The sequence below is a fragment of the Hakea prostrata genome, chromosome 5, assembly GCF_041222555.1.
Source record: "Hakea prostrata isolate BN-2017 chromosome 5, UWA_Hpros_2, whole genome shotgun sequence".
In the NCBI taxonomy this organism is placed as follows: domain Eukaryota; kingdom Viridiplantae; phylum Streptophyta; class Magnoliopsida; order Proteales; family Proteaceae; genus Hakea; species Hakea prostrata.
In genome coordinates this window covers 21,179,179-21,194,378 of record NC_142604.1, presented here as the reverse complement: position 1 = coordinate 21,194,378, position 15,200 = coordinate 21,179,179, and the positions used below count along the sequence as shown (strand labels likewise).

The 15,200-nt window shown below is 41.3% G+C and overlaps 1 non-coding gene across 1 annotated transcript; it reads right to left on the bottom strand.

The window, feature by feature from the left end:
• Positions 1 to 356: 356 nt before the first annotated feature.
• On the bottom strand, positions 357 to 463 carry LOC149015673 (small nucleolar RNA R71). The gene has a single exon (XR_016173773.1). It is a non-coding gene; the product is annotated as a small nucleolar RNA R71 (small nucleolar RNA).
• Positions 464 to 15,200: the final 14,737 nt, after the last annotated feature.

The following is a 15,200-nucleotide window of genomic DNA, read 5'->3' as shown; positions in this document are numbered from 1 at the left end:
GGCCCTTGAGTGAGCATTTCATTCCTACGATATATACTCCGGTTTCTTGTATTAAGTTGCCTGACATAGAGGTGGCTCAATATGAGATCAAATCTAGTGTGATTCAAATGCTACCATCTTTTTATGGACTTGCCAATGAAGAGCCTTATAAGCACTTAGATGAGTTTTTAGAGGTGTCATCCACGGTTAAAATTCAAAACCTCTCAGTTGATGCTTTAAGGTTACTTCTTTTCCCATTCTCCCTTAAAGATAAAGCTAAGCATTGGCTTCATTTTTTGGACAATGTTAAAATTTCCACTTGGGTAGAAATGCAACAGGAGTTCCTTAAAAAGTTCTTCCCCATTGGCCGTACCAATAGCATTAGGAGAGCGATAACGAGTTTCTCCCAACAAGAAGGAGAACAATTTCATGAGGCTTGGGAAAGACTAAAAGAATTACTTAGAAAGTGCCCCCACCATGCTATTCCTAAATGGCAATTGGTTCAATGCTTTTATGATGGCCTTAGAGACCGACATAGGCAAATGGTTGATTCTTCTTGTGGTGGGACTTTCATGCACAAGAATGAGAATGAGGCATGGGAACTTTTTGAGACCCTTAGTGAAAACTCCCAACACCATGCTTCAGCAGCTAGGATTGAGATTCCATCCATTGGGCAACCAAAGAGGAGCGGTCTCTATGAGATCAATCCTACCGTTGAGATGAGTGCTAAGGTTGACTTGCTATCTAAGAAATTGGATTATCTCTTGTCATTAGGACAACAAACCCCATCTCCACTTCCTACAAGTTCCTCTCCACCTAATCAGATTGAAGCATGTGCTTTATGTTCTAGCCTATCCCATCATGTCCATGAGTGCTATTTGGCTACACAATACCCCGAGTTTGTTAAGGAGCATGCACATTTGGCCCAAGGAGTCTCTAAATTGGGTAATGATCCATATTCCAATACCTACAACCCAGGATGGCGAAACCACCCCAATTTTTCATGGCGAAACTCAATGCCCAATCCCTCTAATCAAATACCTTATAGGCCACCTCCATTTAATATGCACCAAAATGCCTATAGGAATGAGCAACCATCATCTTCACAACCCTCACATAATTCATCATTTGAGGATAAGGTACTAAAAGCACTTAGTGGATTAGAGCAAAACACTCAATTGTTGCATTCCCATTCTCAATCCATTAACAAATTGGAAACCCAACTTGGTCAACTAGTTGATGCCATCAGTAGGAGGGAGGTTGGCCAGTTACCTAGTCAACCAATAAGTAACCCTAATCATCAAATTGGGTCTAGGAAGGAACAAGTCCAAGCAGTCTTTATTGTGACACGTAGTGGGAAGGAATATTATGCACCTTTGCCTACTCCCAAGCCATTGCCCATTGATCTTGAGAGTCGAGAGGAGGTTGATTTGACCCATGAGACTGGCAATGATGCACACAAGCCTAGTAAAGAAACACCACCTGTGAGTATTCCCCATCAATTTCCTTGTAAGGGGTTGCACATTCCGATTGTAGAGGGTCCTACTCCTAAATCTTACACTCCCAAAGCCCCCTTCCCTGAAGCTCTTGAGTCCTCAATTCCAGATTCTAGAAAGAATGCTAAGATGCAGGAGATGATTGATTTATTCCAACAAGTTCGTCTCAATCTCCCACTATTAGATGCTATCAAGCAAGTCCCAGCTTATGCTAAGTTTCTAAAAGATTTGTGCACCCAAAAGCGTAAGTTGAAGACTCAAACACCTAAAACTGTGCACCTAACTGAACCAGTCAGCTCGGTAATTTCCAACCAACTGCCCCCTAAACTTAAAGATCCAGGTACACCTTTAATTTCATGTGTCATTGGAGATTTATCCATAAGTAAAGCATTGCTTGATTTGGGAGCCAGTGTGAATATTTTACCCGGTTCAGTTTATGATAGGTTTGGTCTAGGAGATTTGAAATCCACTGATGTGATTCTACAATTGGCAGACCGTTCAATCAAACGACCCCGTGGGCTACTTGAAAACGTTTTGGTAAAGGTTGAGGATCTATATTTTCCTGTTGATTTTTTGATCCTAGATATGGACAATACAACTACCAATAAGTTACCACCAGTCATTCTTGGACGACCCTTTTTAGCCACTGCAAATGCTTGCATCAATTGTAGATCGGGTGTCATGGACATATCATTTGGCAATAAGAAACTTAGAGTCAACATCTTCAATGCATCCTTAAGCTCAAATAGGGATGAAGAGTGCTTTGCGATTAACTTTATTGATGAGGTAGTGGTTGATTATACTCCAAACATGTTTATTGATGATCCCCTACAACATTACTTGCCATTTGGGGAATCTAACCTAAATATTGAGGAAGTCAACACATTGTTGGACTCTTCCACTTCTTTGGGGCAATCACCATTCACATTTAGATTTGAGCCTCCACCTCCATTGGCTGCATCTCACTGAGTCTGGCTGAAGACACTAAACTTAGCGCTTAATGGGAGGCAACCCATTTGTATAGATGTTATTTCTTGTTCTTTTTCTTCTCTTTTCTTTGTTTGTTGTTAGGTTTTACTGTTGCGTGCTCTATCATGATTTCAAACATCGGGTAAACTCTTTCCTCTATTTGCTTCTATCATTTTTTTTATATATCTTGCATGCATTGAGGTCATTGCATAATTTAAGTGTGTGGGGGGGGGGTGTCGACTCGAGTAAGACTTGTTGATAGTTGGTAGAGCATTGTCACAAAAGATAAAAAGTGCCCAATTTTTTCTGGCTTTGGTAAGATAAATGTTTTAATTCCTTGCTTAGATACAAAATGAGAGTTTAAGTGTTTTAGAAATCCCATCTGATGTAATGAACACCCTCTTGAGAGAATAGTAATGGGTTTTGCATTTTGAGACCGAGGTTGAATCGGAAAATAGGAATTCCAGGTAGTCCAAAAGGTTTGACCATCTAGTTATCTTGTATTGCCTTGTGCTTATGGTGACAAGTTGAGACCGATTTTAGACTATTTAAATGTGAAGTGAATTGAAGTATAATGTGAAAAAAAGAAAAAAAAAAAAAAATATGCTGAAGTTTAAAGGTTAGACCTCCTTCTTAGTAACCGGGTCTCGGTGTCACCAACATCGTGCCTCGCGTCAAACAGTTGGGGTGTCTTTGGTCCAGTCTTGGCCTGTAGCCTAGTTGGCTTGAGTAAGTAAGTTCGAGGGGTATTCTACACCTAGTCCCTTAAGGCCATCTGGCTTGAGAGCGGCTGACCCAACACTCGTTACATAGGCCATCTAGAAAGCTTAAGAGGCAAGACATTGCACGGACTAGAACTGTGACCATTAAAGAAAGAAGTGAATTAATGTGCTTATAAAGGTGAAATGTCTAAGAAGGTCAATATTGCTTAGATCTTGAGTTCTTGGTATTATTTGGTACCTAGTTTAGTCTTATCTGAGGGTGAACTGGTAGACTGAAGATAAGAAGAGACTTCTCGATTGAATTGTTTGCCTAGAGCTAGACTCAAGAGAGGGTGTAAAGAGCTTAAGTGTGGGGGTGCCTATATTCCCTTCAATCTTTAGTGGAGTGTCTTTGTCTTGGAATCTATCTTTCTACTCTTACTATTGTCAGAATAATTAGAAGAGCACTTAAGAATTTTGTGTGTATATTCTTTGCAAACACTCACGAGACACAACTCGTCCACTAGGGTAACCTAGGGGTTTAAAGGCTTGTTGCACATGCTAAGTGCAACCGTGATTCCTACGAAAGTGAGTTAGGTTTTTCTTTCTTTATTTTCTGTATTACTTTTATTGTCTTGTTTTGCTCGAGGACTAGCAAACACTCAAGTGTGGGGGTATTTGATAAGCATGCATTTACCATTATTTATTTGATTTAATTCCCCATACTTATTTAATTAAAGAGAGCTAATTGAGTATTTTTGTGTATTTTTCAGGAATAAGGTGATTTTGGATATTAGGGATAATATGGAGTAAAGTTGGCAAATATATTAGATATTGGTGGATTTTAAATCATGGCATTCAATCTTGCTGCTCAAGAAATCATGAAAAGTGAGATCTTAGCCAAATTGGAAACAGGTGGAGGTCTAAGGAACAAAATTGGTAATAAATCTGAAAATCGGGTAAACAGACCTACCTTCAGTATTTTGGGCATATCTCTCTCGTATGAGCTTGGATTTTGATGATTCAAGATTCTATGGAACGATATTGAAAATATCTACAACTTTTCAGTTTTGAGTTTTTCCAAATTCTGAAAGAATAAAGGTCAAATCGACGGGTAAAGAGAGGAGATTCATTGTGTGCGGGAGACATAAAAGAGAAGCCAACCACAGAGAAGAGAAGAAGACGGCGAATGCGGCTCTCATCTCTCTCATTGCTGAAGAAGAAGACCACATCTCTCTCTCTCTCTCTCCCCTTATGTTTCATCTTTATTTTTCTTATGAACTTTGTGATAATGAGTAGCTAGTTCCTTTTCTTTGGGATGTAGATGAACCATGCTTATTTCATTAATTTGATTGTTCTATCTCTTCTAGTTGATTGTGTTTGAGTTTGGCCAAAGATGTTCTATAGCTCAGCGAACTAAGCGTGCCAAGCTTCCGCGAAGGACGATAGTCTTGCGAAGATAGGGCATACCTAGGAAGACCATCCCTAATTTACTTTGAAGTGTAGAGTTATATCGATTAGGGAAAAGCATTGGGGATTCGAAATCCCAAAGATCTTCACATATTCATAGTTAACGTTTTTGCATTAATTAGTAGATTTAGTTTAAATTTAGTTTTGTTGAATTCAATCTTAGTAACTTAGCCTTTTAGTCCCAGGCCCCAAGGATAAGTAAGTTTATGCTAGGAAACTAGAGCTCTTCCATATATACAACTGGTTCTGCATCCATGTCGTCCGTAGCTAATCTGGATAGAGCGTCGGCTTGCTCATTTTCTGCTCTAGGGACTTGTTTGATTTGGATGTCTTTGAAATATGGTCGGTATTGATCGACCATGTTCAGATATCTAGTCATCCTCTTTTCTTTTGCTTCATATAGCCCATTTACCTGATTCACTACCAGTTGTGAGTCGTTTCTGACTTCTATGTTCTGGATATCAAGGGCTTTTGCTATGCGAAGACCTACAATTAACGCTTCATATTCTGCCTCATTATTCAAGGCTTTGAATTTGAAGCATAGTGCATATCGTATTTGGAACCCCCCTGGGCTATTCAAGAGCAATCCCGCTCCACTTCCTTGTGCGTTACTAGATCCGTTTACCGAAACTATCCATCTTTTGATACTTTCGGAAGCAACCTCTTCTTCTTGCGTATGTTCTGGTTCTGATGTTTCGAGGATGAAATCAGCAAGGACCTGTGCTTTAACGGCTGGTCGTGGTCAGAACTCGATTTGATGTTCGCTTAACTCAATTGCCCACGATACCAGTCTTCCGGCCAGATCAGGTCGGTGCAGTATTTTCTTTAAAGGAAAATTTGTCAATACTGTGATAGGATGTGATTGAAAATATGATCTTAGTTTTTTGGCTGCTACGACCAGGGCCAAAGCTTGCTTGTCTACCTCTGGATATCGTGTTTCAGCATCAAGGAGTACATGGCTTACGTAGTAAACACTAAACAGGGCTTTACTGTTTTTCTTCCTCTTGTACGAGCACCACACTAACGGCTATAGGTGATGTAGCCAGGTAGACGATCAATTCTTATCAGGTAGTCGGTCATACAAGTATGGGTGGGGTAGTCAGCTTCTCTTTTAGTTGTTCGAAAGCCTCTGTGACATTCTTCGCTCAATTCTGGCACTCCCTTTTTTGTTATATTCTTCAGACTTTGAAAGAAAGGGAAACACCTTTCTCCTGATCGGGCGATGAATCTGTTTAGAGCGGCAACCCGACCAGTGAGACTCTGAATTTCTTTGATGCTTTTGGGTGGTTTCATCTCCGTATGGCCTTAATCTTTTCTTGGATTGGCTTATATCCCTCTTTGGGATACCGTAAAACCCAAGAACTTTTCTGATGATACTCCAAAAGCACACTTCTTTGGGTTGAACTTCATTTTGTATGTGCGAAGTATGTCAAATACCTCTGCTAGATCCTGAAGGTGGTCGGATTGAGATGTGCTTTTGACCAACATGTCATCAACATATACCTCCATGTTTTTGCCTATTTGGTGCTCAAATATTTTGTTAACTGCCCTTTGATAAGTTGCTCCTGCATTTTTCAAACCGAAGGGCATCACTTTGTAGTAATAACTATCCCTATCGGTCATGAATGTTGTATGCTTTTGATCATCTGGATTCATCAGAATTTGATTATATCCTGAGTAGGCATCCATGAAACTCAACATCTTGTCACCTGCAGTTGCATCAATGAGTAGATCTATCCTTGGCAAAGGATAACAATCCTTTGGACAAGCTTTATTGAGGTCGGTATAATCCGTGCACATCCTCCATTTTCCTCTTGCTTTTTTCACCATCACCACATTGGCCAGCCAAGTTAGGTGATCAATGGGTTTGATGAATCCAGATAGTCTTAGCTTCTGCACTTCTGTTCGGATAGCCTCATGCTTTTGTCTAGGGAAAATTTCTTCTTTTCTGAATCGTTGGTATTGCATGAGGGTCGATATTCAATTTGTGCTCGGCTACTCTTCTGTCTATTCTGGGCATGTCTTCGGCCAACCAGGCGAAAATGTCCGAATTTTCTTGTAGAAATTTTGTCAGACTGGCTTTGAATTCCTTCTCTTGCTCTACTCCGATCATCGTTCCTTGATCTTCTTTTGAATTCAGTCTAATCCTCTCCAATTTTTCTACTGGTTTGGCTTTTTGCATGGTTTCTTCATCTCTATCATCCTTGACTTCTACCGCCATGGTCGTGCTCATTTTTGTTCTTTTTCTCATGTAGTTGGCGTAATTTTGCCGACTTCCTTTCTGATCAGCAGAGCATTCTCCTATGCCCTTTTTAGTAGGGAATTTCATCTTCATGTGTAAGGATGAAACTACTGCCTCTAGAGCGACAAGGGTTGGTCGTCCCAAGATTACGTTATATGCAGATAAGTTTTGGACGACCATAAAATTTGACTGAATGAGTCTGTCTCTAGGGTATTTGCCGATTCGGAGGTCTAGTCTGACAATTCCTTCTGCTTGAGTTGATGACCCTGTGAAACCATATAGGTGTGTGCCACATGGGATGAGCATGTTTTCATCTAGCTGTAACTTTCTGAAGGCTTCCAGAGATACGATATCCGCGGAAGATCCTGTGTCGACTAGAACCCTGTGGACCTCCGGTCCTGCTAGGATGACTTTGATGACTAGGGCATCATCATGAAGAGTGCTTACTCCTTCCATGTCTTTGGCCGACAAGGTGATAGGTTCTGATATAACCTTTCCAGTTGGCTTTTTGAGTTCGGCGTTTCCTATGTAACGCGCTTTTCTCTTGGCTTGCCAGGCTGATTCTTCTGTTGGACCACCGAACACCGTAAATATTGGTGGTCGGTTTTGATTTTTTCCTCCCTTTGCTCGGCTCTTATTTTGGTATCTTTCTTTGCTCGGAGACCTCAAACTTTTCTTATTTCCTTCTTGCTTTTTACCTGGCTGGGTAGGATGAAGTATTTTGTGAGTTGCCCTTGAGATATGATTCTATCAATCTCTGTTTTTAGTTGTTGGCAATCATCTGTCCAGTGTCCGTGATCCTTGTGAAACTCACAATATTTGCTTTTATCCCGCTCCTCTGGTTGGGAATATAGTTTGCTGGGCCACTTGAGAATTCCTTGATTTTTTAATTTGCATTAGGATTTTCGATCTTCTCATAGCTGATGCCCCTCCTCGATCAGGTCGACCATCCCTAGTCGGGTCTATGGTCGGTTTCCTGACCAGTTGGTGTTTTCTTTGTGTGCTCTCGCCTCAGTGGTTGGATGCTCCTTTTTTTGAGATTCAATTGTTTCTGATATCTCTGCTTCGTTGTGGCATCGTTCTCTGAGATCATCATACGTTTTTGGCATATCTAGCAAGAGTCTCTCGAGTAGGCCCTCATGGTTGAGTCCTTGGTATAGGGCATGGAAAGCTATCTTCTCGTCTAGATTTTCAATTTGCATGGTCAGATTATTGAATCTTGCAAGGAAGTCTCGAATGGACTCAATTCGCCCTTGTTTTATAGAAAACAAGGTATCCTCCCTCTTTTTGGTTTCTACTCCGCTTTGAAATCGTAGTAGGAAAGTCCGACCTAGATGGTCGAAGCTTTTGACTGAGCCGTTTGGAAGTGTCGAGTACCAGTCTAACGCTGCTCCAACTAGTGAAGCAGGAAAACTTTGGCACATGGCTGCTTCACTATGTCTAAAAGTAGACATAATGGACTTATAATGTGTGATGTGACGCTTTGGGCATCGTGATCCGTCGTAAGCGAAAAGCGGGGCACTTGAAACCTTTCAGCATCTCTGCTTTCTGAGACCCTTTTGATGAATGGATCTTCTTTTAGGACAGCATATAGCTCGTCTTTGCTAGGATTCTTCAACTTTTTGACCGTCTCATCCAATTCGGTGATTCGTTTGTTCATCTCTTCATCTCGCTTGTTTGGACCATTATGACTTTTTTTGTCTTTTGGATTCCGGATTCGATCCGAGCTGCTTCCTCGATCTTCGTCATTGTTGATTGGAGACTTTTGTTCGAGAATAACTCCCTTTGAAGCTCGGGATTTTTCTGTCTTCTTCTCCTCCTCTTTTTGGGATGGTCGAATTTCCTGGTCGAGCATGGATGGTCGGCCATTGTTGCCTTCCTCAGGAGTTTTTTTCTTTTTCTGAGGATCTGCTCTTGGGAGCGATTATATGTTGCATGGCCATTCTGACCAACTCGCTTAGGGATGAGAATTCTTTCCTGAGTTTAGATTGTTCCTTCTGAATTTTGTCCACTTGATGCATTGTAGCAAATTGATTTGCGGGAGGGTCTGAAAGAGCTGGAGGATCTTGCTGAATTTGGGGTTTAGGAATTATGTCAATTCCCTGTGGATTTTCGCCCTGATCAACCTCATTCTCTCCCTCAGATCTGTCTCTTGTCAATAACCCCGATCTAGTTCTCATGATGGCTTTTTGATCAAAGGTTCCCACAGATGGCGCCAATTGTTGTTGCACAATCCTGTTCGTCCCTTTAGCCGGATGAACCTGCAAGAATGAGCTCGACTGTGGAGGTCGAGTTTTCACCTCCCACGATCTAGTTAGGAATCCGACTAAGGAAGACAAGAAAGTAATAAACAATAATAATACGAATAGTGATAGTTCTATTCAACGTACCTTTCTCTTGTGCTCCCTTACCTTTTTATAGGTTTTCTACATATGAGTTCATCTTGAACTAAAACATTACTTGGACTGCAATACGAACTTTTAGTGATTGAGTCTTACTCGAATATGAGTTATTGAGTCCCAGTTGAATACTCTATCTTCGGTTATCAATCTACTAGGATTCACTTTGTTATCATGCCTTTACGCTTGTATAACCGACCTTGACTTGATCTGCTCGACTTGGGTTCATCCGACCTGGTCCTACTTGGGTTTACCCGAATTGGTTCGAGCCATTTTATTTATTATGTATCAGGTATTAAGGTTGAACCTGCAAAGGTTCAAGCTGTTTCCGATTGGGACCGACCTAAGTCAGTCACTGAGATTCAAAGTTTTCTTGGTATGGCGGGATATTATAGGCGCTTCATTGAGAATTTCTCTAGACTCTCAGCCCCTATGACAAAGCTTACCAGAAAAGGAATCAGGTTTGAGTGGAATGAAGCCTGTGAAAAGAGTTTTCAAGAACTCAAGAAAAGGTTGACTAACGCTCCGGTGTTGACGATACCAGATGACTCTGGAGGTTTGATAGTGTATACCGATGCCTCTAAAGTTGGTTTCGGTTGCGTTTTGATGCAGTATGGAGGAAGGTTGTAGCTTATGCTTCTAGGCAGTTGAAGAACTACGAGCATAACTATCCTACTCATGATTTGGAATTGGTAGTTGTGGTTTTTGCTATGAAGATCTGGCGTCACTATCTGTATGGTGAAAAGATATCGATTTTCACTGACTACAAGAGTCTCAAGTATTTCTTTACTCAAAAGGAGTTGAATATGAGACAGCGAAGATGGCTAGAACTAGTGAAGGACTATGATTGTGATATTCATTATCATCCAGGAAAAGCTAATGTGGTTGTTGATGCTTTGAGTAGAAGAGTAATCAAGAAAGTGTAGATCTGACATCTCTCAGTAAGCCCTTATTGTTCTCCATTGTTAGATTTGGACTTGAGATTTTGTCGGAAGGTTACGTTGCTATTTTGGCAGATGTGTCAGTTCGATCGAGTTTGAGGGACCGAATTGTTGCTCTGTAGTCGACCGATCCGGAATTGAAGAAGAAGATTGACCTGATCGCTTCGAAGACTAAGGATGTGGAAGATTTCTCCCTAGCCTTTGATGGTGCTCTTGTTTTTAGAGAAAGAGTTTGTGTTCCTGCTATTGAAGACCTCAGAAATGAAATCTTGACTGAGGCTCATCAATCCATCTTTACTATTCATCCCAAAAGTGTAAAGATGTACCTTGATATGAAAGGGTATTTTTGGTGGTCTGGCATGAAGAATGATGTAAAAGACTTCATTGCTAAGTGTGGAACTTGTCAACGTGTGAAAGTTGTCCGGCAGCCTTCGTCTGCCTTTCTGCAACCTCTTCCAGTACCTAGTTGGAAGTGAGAGGACATTGCTATGGACTTTGTCACAAGTCTACCCCGAACTAGCAAAGGGAATGACTCAGTGTGGGTGGTAGTGGACCGATTAACCAAATCGGCACACTTTATTCCGATGAAGATCACCTATACTATGGATAAGTTGGCCCGACTTTATGTTGATAATGTGGTGAGACTACATGGTGTTCCTGTTAGCATTGTGTCAGATAGAGACCCGAGGTTTACCTCGCGTTTCTGGAATAGTCTGTAGAAAGCTTTGGGTACTCAGCTGAATTTGAGTACTGCTCATCATCCTCAGACCGATGGACAGTCGGAAAGGACCATACAAATTTTGGAAGATATGCTTAGAGCGTGCGTCATAGATATGAGTGGTAACTGGGATGACCACCTAGCCTTAGTGGAGTTTGCTTATAATAACAGTTATCAATCTACTATTGGAATGGCCCCGTTTAAAGCTCTGTATGGAAAGACTTGTAGAACTCCTCTGTATTGGGATGAAGTTGGGGAAAGGCGTGTTCTTGGCCCTGATCTAATCGAAACCACCGGTACCATGGTGGATATGATTAGAGAAAGGATCAAAATTGCTCAGTCTCGACAGAAGTCTTATGCGGATAAAAGAAGATCAGATCTTGAGTTTCAAGTTGGTGAGCGTGCATTTTTTAAAGTTTCGCCGATGAAAGGAGTCATGCGTTTTAATATCAAAGGAAAGCTCAGCCCTAGGTATATTGGTCCCTTTGACATTATTGAAAAAGTTGGACCAGTAGCTTATCGGTTGGCTTTGCCCCCGTCTCTTACTAGTGTGCATGATGTTTTCCATGTGTCTATGCTAAGGCAATGCTTGGCAAGCGCAGATCAGTTACTCCATCATGAACCGGAGGGCTTGAGTGCGGATTTGACATATGATGAAGAACCAGCTGAGATTTTAGATCGGAAGGATAAGCAGTTGAGAAACCGGACTATACCTTTGGTGAAGATCAGATGGAATAATCATTCTTTTGAGGAGGCATCTTGGGAAAAAGAAGATGAGATACGGTCCAAGTATCCTCACCTTTTGGACCTTCAGGTACGTTGTAATTTCGGGGACGAAATTTCTCTTAAGGAGGGAGGGATGTAACAACCCCCGTATTTCTAACCCGGGATCCGTATTGCAGGTCCAAGAACCCATCTAGTCGGGTAAATTTGTGGAGTGTTCGGATAGAAGTCCATGATCCATACCCTGAACCCATGGATCTGGATTCTCTGGTTGAAGAGCCTGCCTTGCTTGATAGTTGGATTTCTGGAAGGCAAGTGATGTCTAGAGATGTCCGAAATGAAGGTAAGATCTCCCCCATGTCTTCTTTAGGGCTAGGTTGTACTTGGACATCAACCCCCTGGCAAAAGCACCCTTGTATAGCAAAATACATGGGGGTGGTTGCTAGTGGCGGTCGATTGAACCAAGCGACCGCTTGGTTCTGGCTGCGGGGTTTTGCCCTATTTTCCCCCTGACTTCTATAAATAGTAACCCTTGCCTAATTTACGAATATTTTATTTGTGGTTACCGTTTTTGGAGGTTAGAAGGCTGTAGAGAAGTGCCGAAAGCAGATCTGAAGTGCTGTTGGAGTCCTAGAAGGTTCTACTGTTATTCATAGTCAATTCAATTGAGGTAAGTGGTTCCCTGTTCACTTATGTTTCATCACTTGCTATGATTTAGGTAGTTCAGTGTTCATCTTTGGTTGTTCTTGATCCTTCCATTGCATTGTCTATCCTTTTGATGATCTTGGTTAGATCATATCCGAAAATGAAACCCTGCTTTCGTGAAAAGGGCTTATCTGATCAAGGGAAGGTTTCTGAGTAATCCATTTGTAATGATTGTTAGGTTTCTTATCACCCATTGGCTATAGGATTGTTAGATTTGAGATTCAAACTATGATCACTTGAAATCCGGATTGAAAACGGATGATCAAAAGCCTGAGTTTCGAATCTAAAACTTACTGTTTTTGGGGCGGTCACTAGTGGCGGTCGCTCAACCTAAGCAACCGGCCCAAGTGATCGGCTAGTACACAGTGACCAAATGGCTTTTGGTTTTGATCCGATTTGGTTCATTTGACTTATACCTTATTGTAACCCTATGTATAGGTGTTCTTTGTTTGAAGAGAAAGTTTTATAATTGTTTACGGATTTCTTTTTACGGACGAATTACTTATATGCAGGTAAGGACATACAATCCTATCTTTATAAATTGGCTTGAACATGCTAGTCCAGTGTCTTCCTTCACTGTTCTTTTGTTCTATATACTGCTGTAATCATGTTTCATATGTTGATCTTGTTATATGACTGCTGTTTACAGTGTCTTTACTTATACTATGATGGTTATGAGTGTGATATACTATGATGGTTATTAATGTGATATATTGATGATGGTTAGTATGTGGTTCTGATGGATGAGGTATTCCATTGGGATATCTTAGCTTGGGATATCAGAAGGCTGTGGTATGGGACATATGCCTGCTGATGTCTCTAGCACTATCATAACTACTGGATGACATACTTAGGTAGAGTCTAGAGTTGCATGGCTAGGTACCCCACATGCTACTACCCTTTTAGTAGGGGAATTGAAACCGGATGACCCGTGATGACAGTGATGTGACATTGGTCCATTGTTGGTCATATAAATGGTAGGGTTGCATATGTTAGGGTTGGGCTCATGGACGTCCAAGGAACGGACTAGGTGTCGTGAGGAGTCATGAGAGCATTCCGCCTCAACAATATGTGGATGACATAGGGTTATGGAATGAAGTCCAATAGCGGTAGCTAGTCCGTGAGGATTCTCATTCTTAGGTTGCGAAGGATACTGAACCGAGTTGGTTGGTGCCATAGGGGATGTATCTGGACTTCATGGAGTGTGTTACCTGTATGACCTTGCATTGGATTAGAAACCTTGACATGCGCCAGTACTCATTGCCAATGATCGTGGTGAGAGAGTGTTGACTTAACCCCAGCCATGGTTTAAGAGCTAGGTGTGGACTTCCCATTTTACCCAGGATCCCTACAGAGGTAACCAGTCCTTGCCGGATCAGAGTGACTAGACCTACCCAGAGGAGGGCTGGTGTATATCTTAAAGCATGTCAACTGTTAGAGACTTGCATAGTTAGATCTAGTAGCATTCATACTTTGCACTCATACATATCATATATGCATTTCTGATTTGTTGGACATATGGATGGGAATTGTAATTGTTCTTACTGAGTTCTCCAGAACTCATTCATTTGTTTGTATATGTTTTATTAGTCTGTGCAGATGGAGGAAATGTGTCGGAAGATGGATTGGTTTCCTATGAAGGAACCTTTCCATATGAAGAAGATGTGGCACCGGCAATGGGAAATGGAGATAGCCTGTGCGGGAGCTCCTGCGAGTGCATGGAATGTGCTTATCGCACCCATTGATGGGCAGAGGAGACAAGTTGTTAGGCAGTTCGCTTAACGAATGGAGAAGAACTGGAGGACCCCCTTTCTAGAGATTCATGAAAAACATTACTTAGCTTTAGAAAAGGAAACTGGAAAGAAAATAATTTAACTCTTTTTTATTGCTTCCGCTGAACTCGTATTCTTTTGATTTATTATTCTTTCATTGATTATTTTATTGGAGTAGTTGGACTCCTGTAATCCTTTAATTCATTAATTAAACTATTATTGCTCTTGATTGTCTTTATTTGCATTTATTATTGTTGATAGACTAAAACCGTGGATCCTGTGACGGATCACTCTCACGGGTTGTCGGGGGGTAACCGAGACCGGCAGGTGGGGTGTGACAATCCGACCCTAAGTTGATATAACTAAGTAGCTGACTTGCATTGGCTAAGTTTAACCATGACATGTGCCAATACTCATACCAATGGTGGTGAACGATAATGTTGCCCTAAACCCCAGCCATGGAATGTTCGAGAGGGATGCAGGACCCAATTACCAACAAAGAACCCACGATATCGAGATAGTTGAGGGAGAGCGATTTGAGACCTACCCAAAGGAGTATGGCGTTCTATCTTAAAGCATGTTTGCCAATGGAGACTAGCATATATAGAGTTAGAAGCATACTTACATACTGTTTCATATCATTTGCATTCATGCCTTGTTCTTGATCTTGAGATTGTGATTGTTTATAATTGTTAATTGTGTTTGAACTGCTTGCTAAGTTCTTTTGAGCTCACCCTTCGTGGGATATGTTTTTAGATGATTTTGCAGGTTCGAAAGAGATCTCGTGCACCAGTATGGAGGACCCTTCCTTATATAATACAACTGCGGACATAGTGGGAGAAGCTAGTGGCTAGTGGTACGACCCATACACCGGTATGGATCACTTTGATGACTCCTATTGATGGTAGTAGACGCCGTCTTGCTCGCCGTTGGGATCGAGGGTTCAATGAAGATTCAAAGATGCAAGTGCATAAGCCCAAGGTGAAGATGACGAAGATCGAAGAAGAAGAAGAAGAACCAATGGAAGACTTGATTTGATTTTTATACTTCTTTGTTTATTTACTTTCCGTAGTTTATTCAGTTGT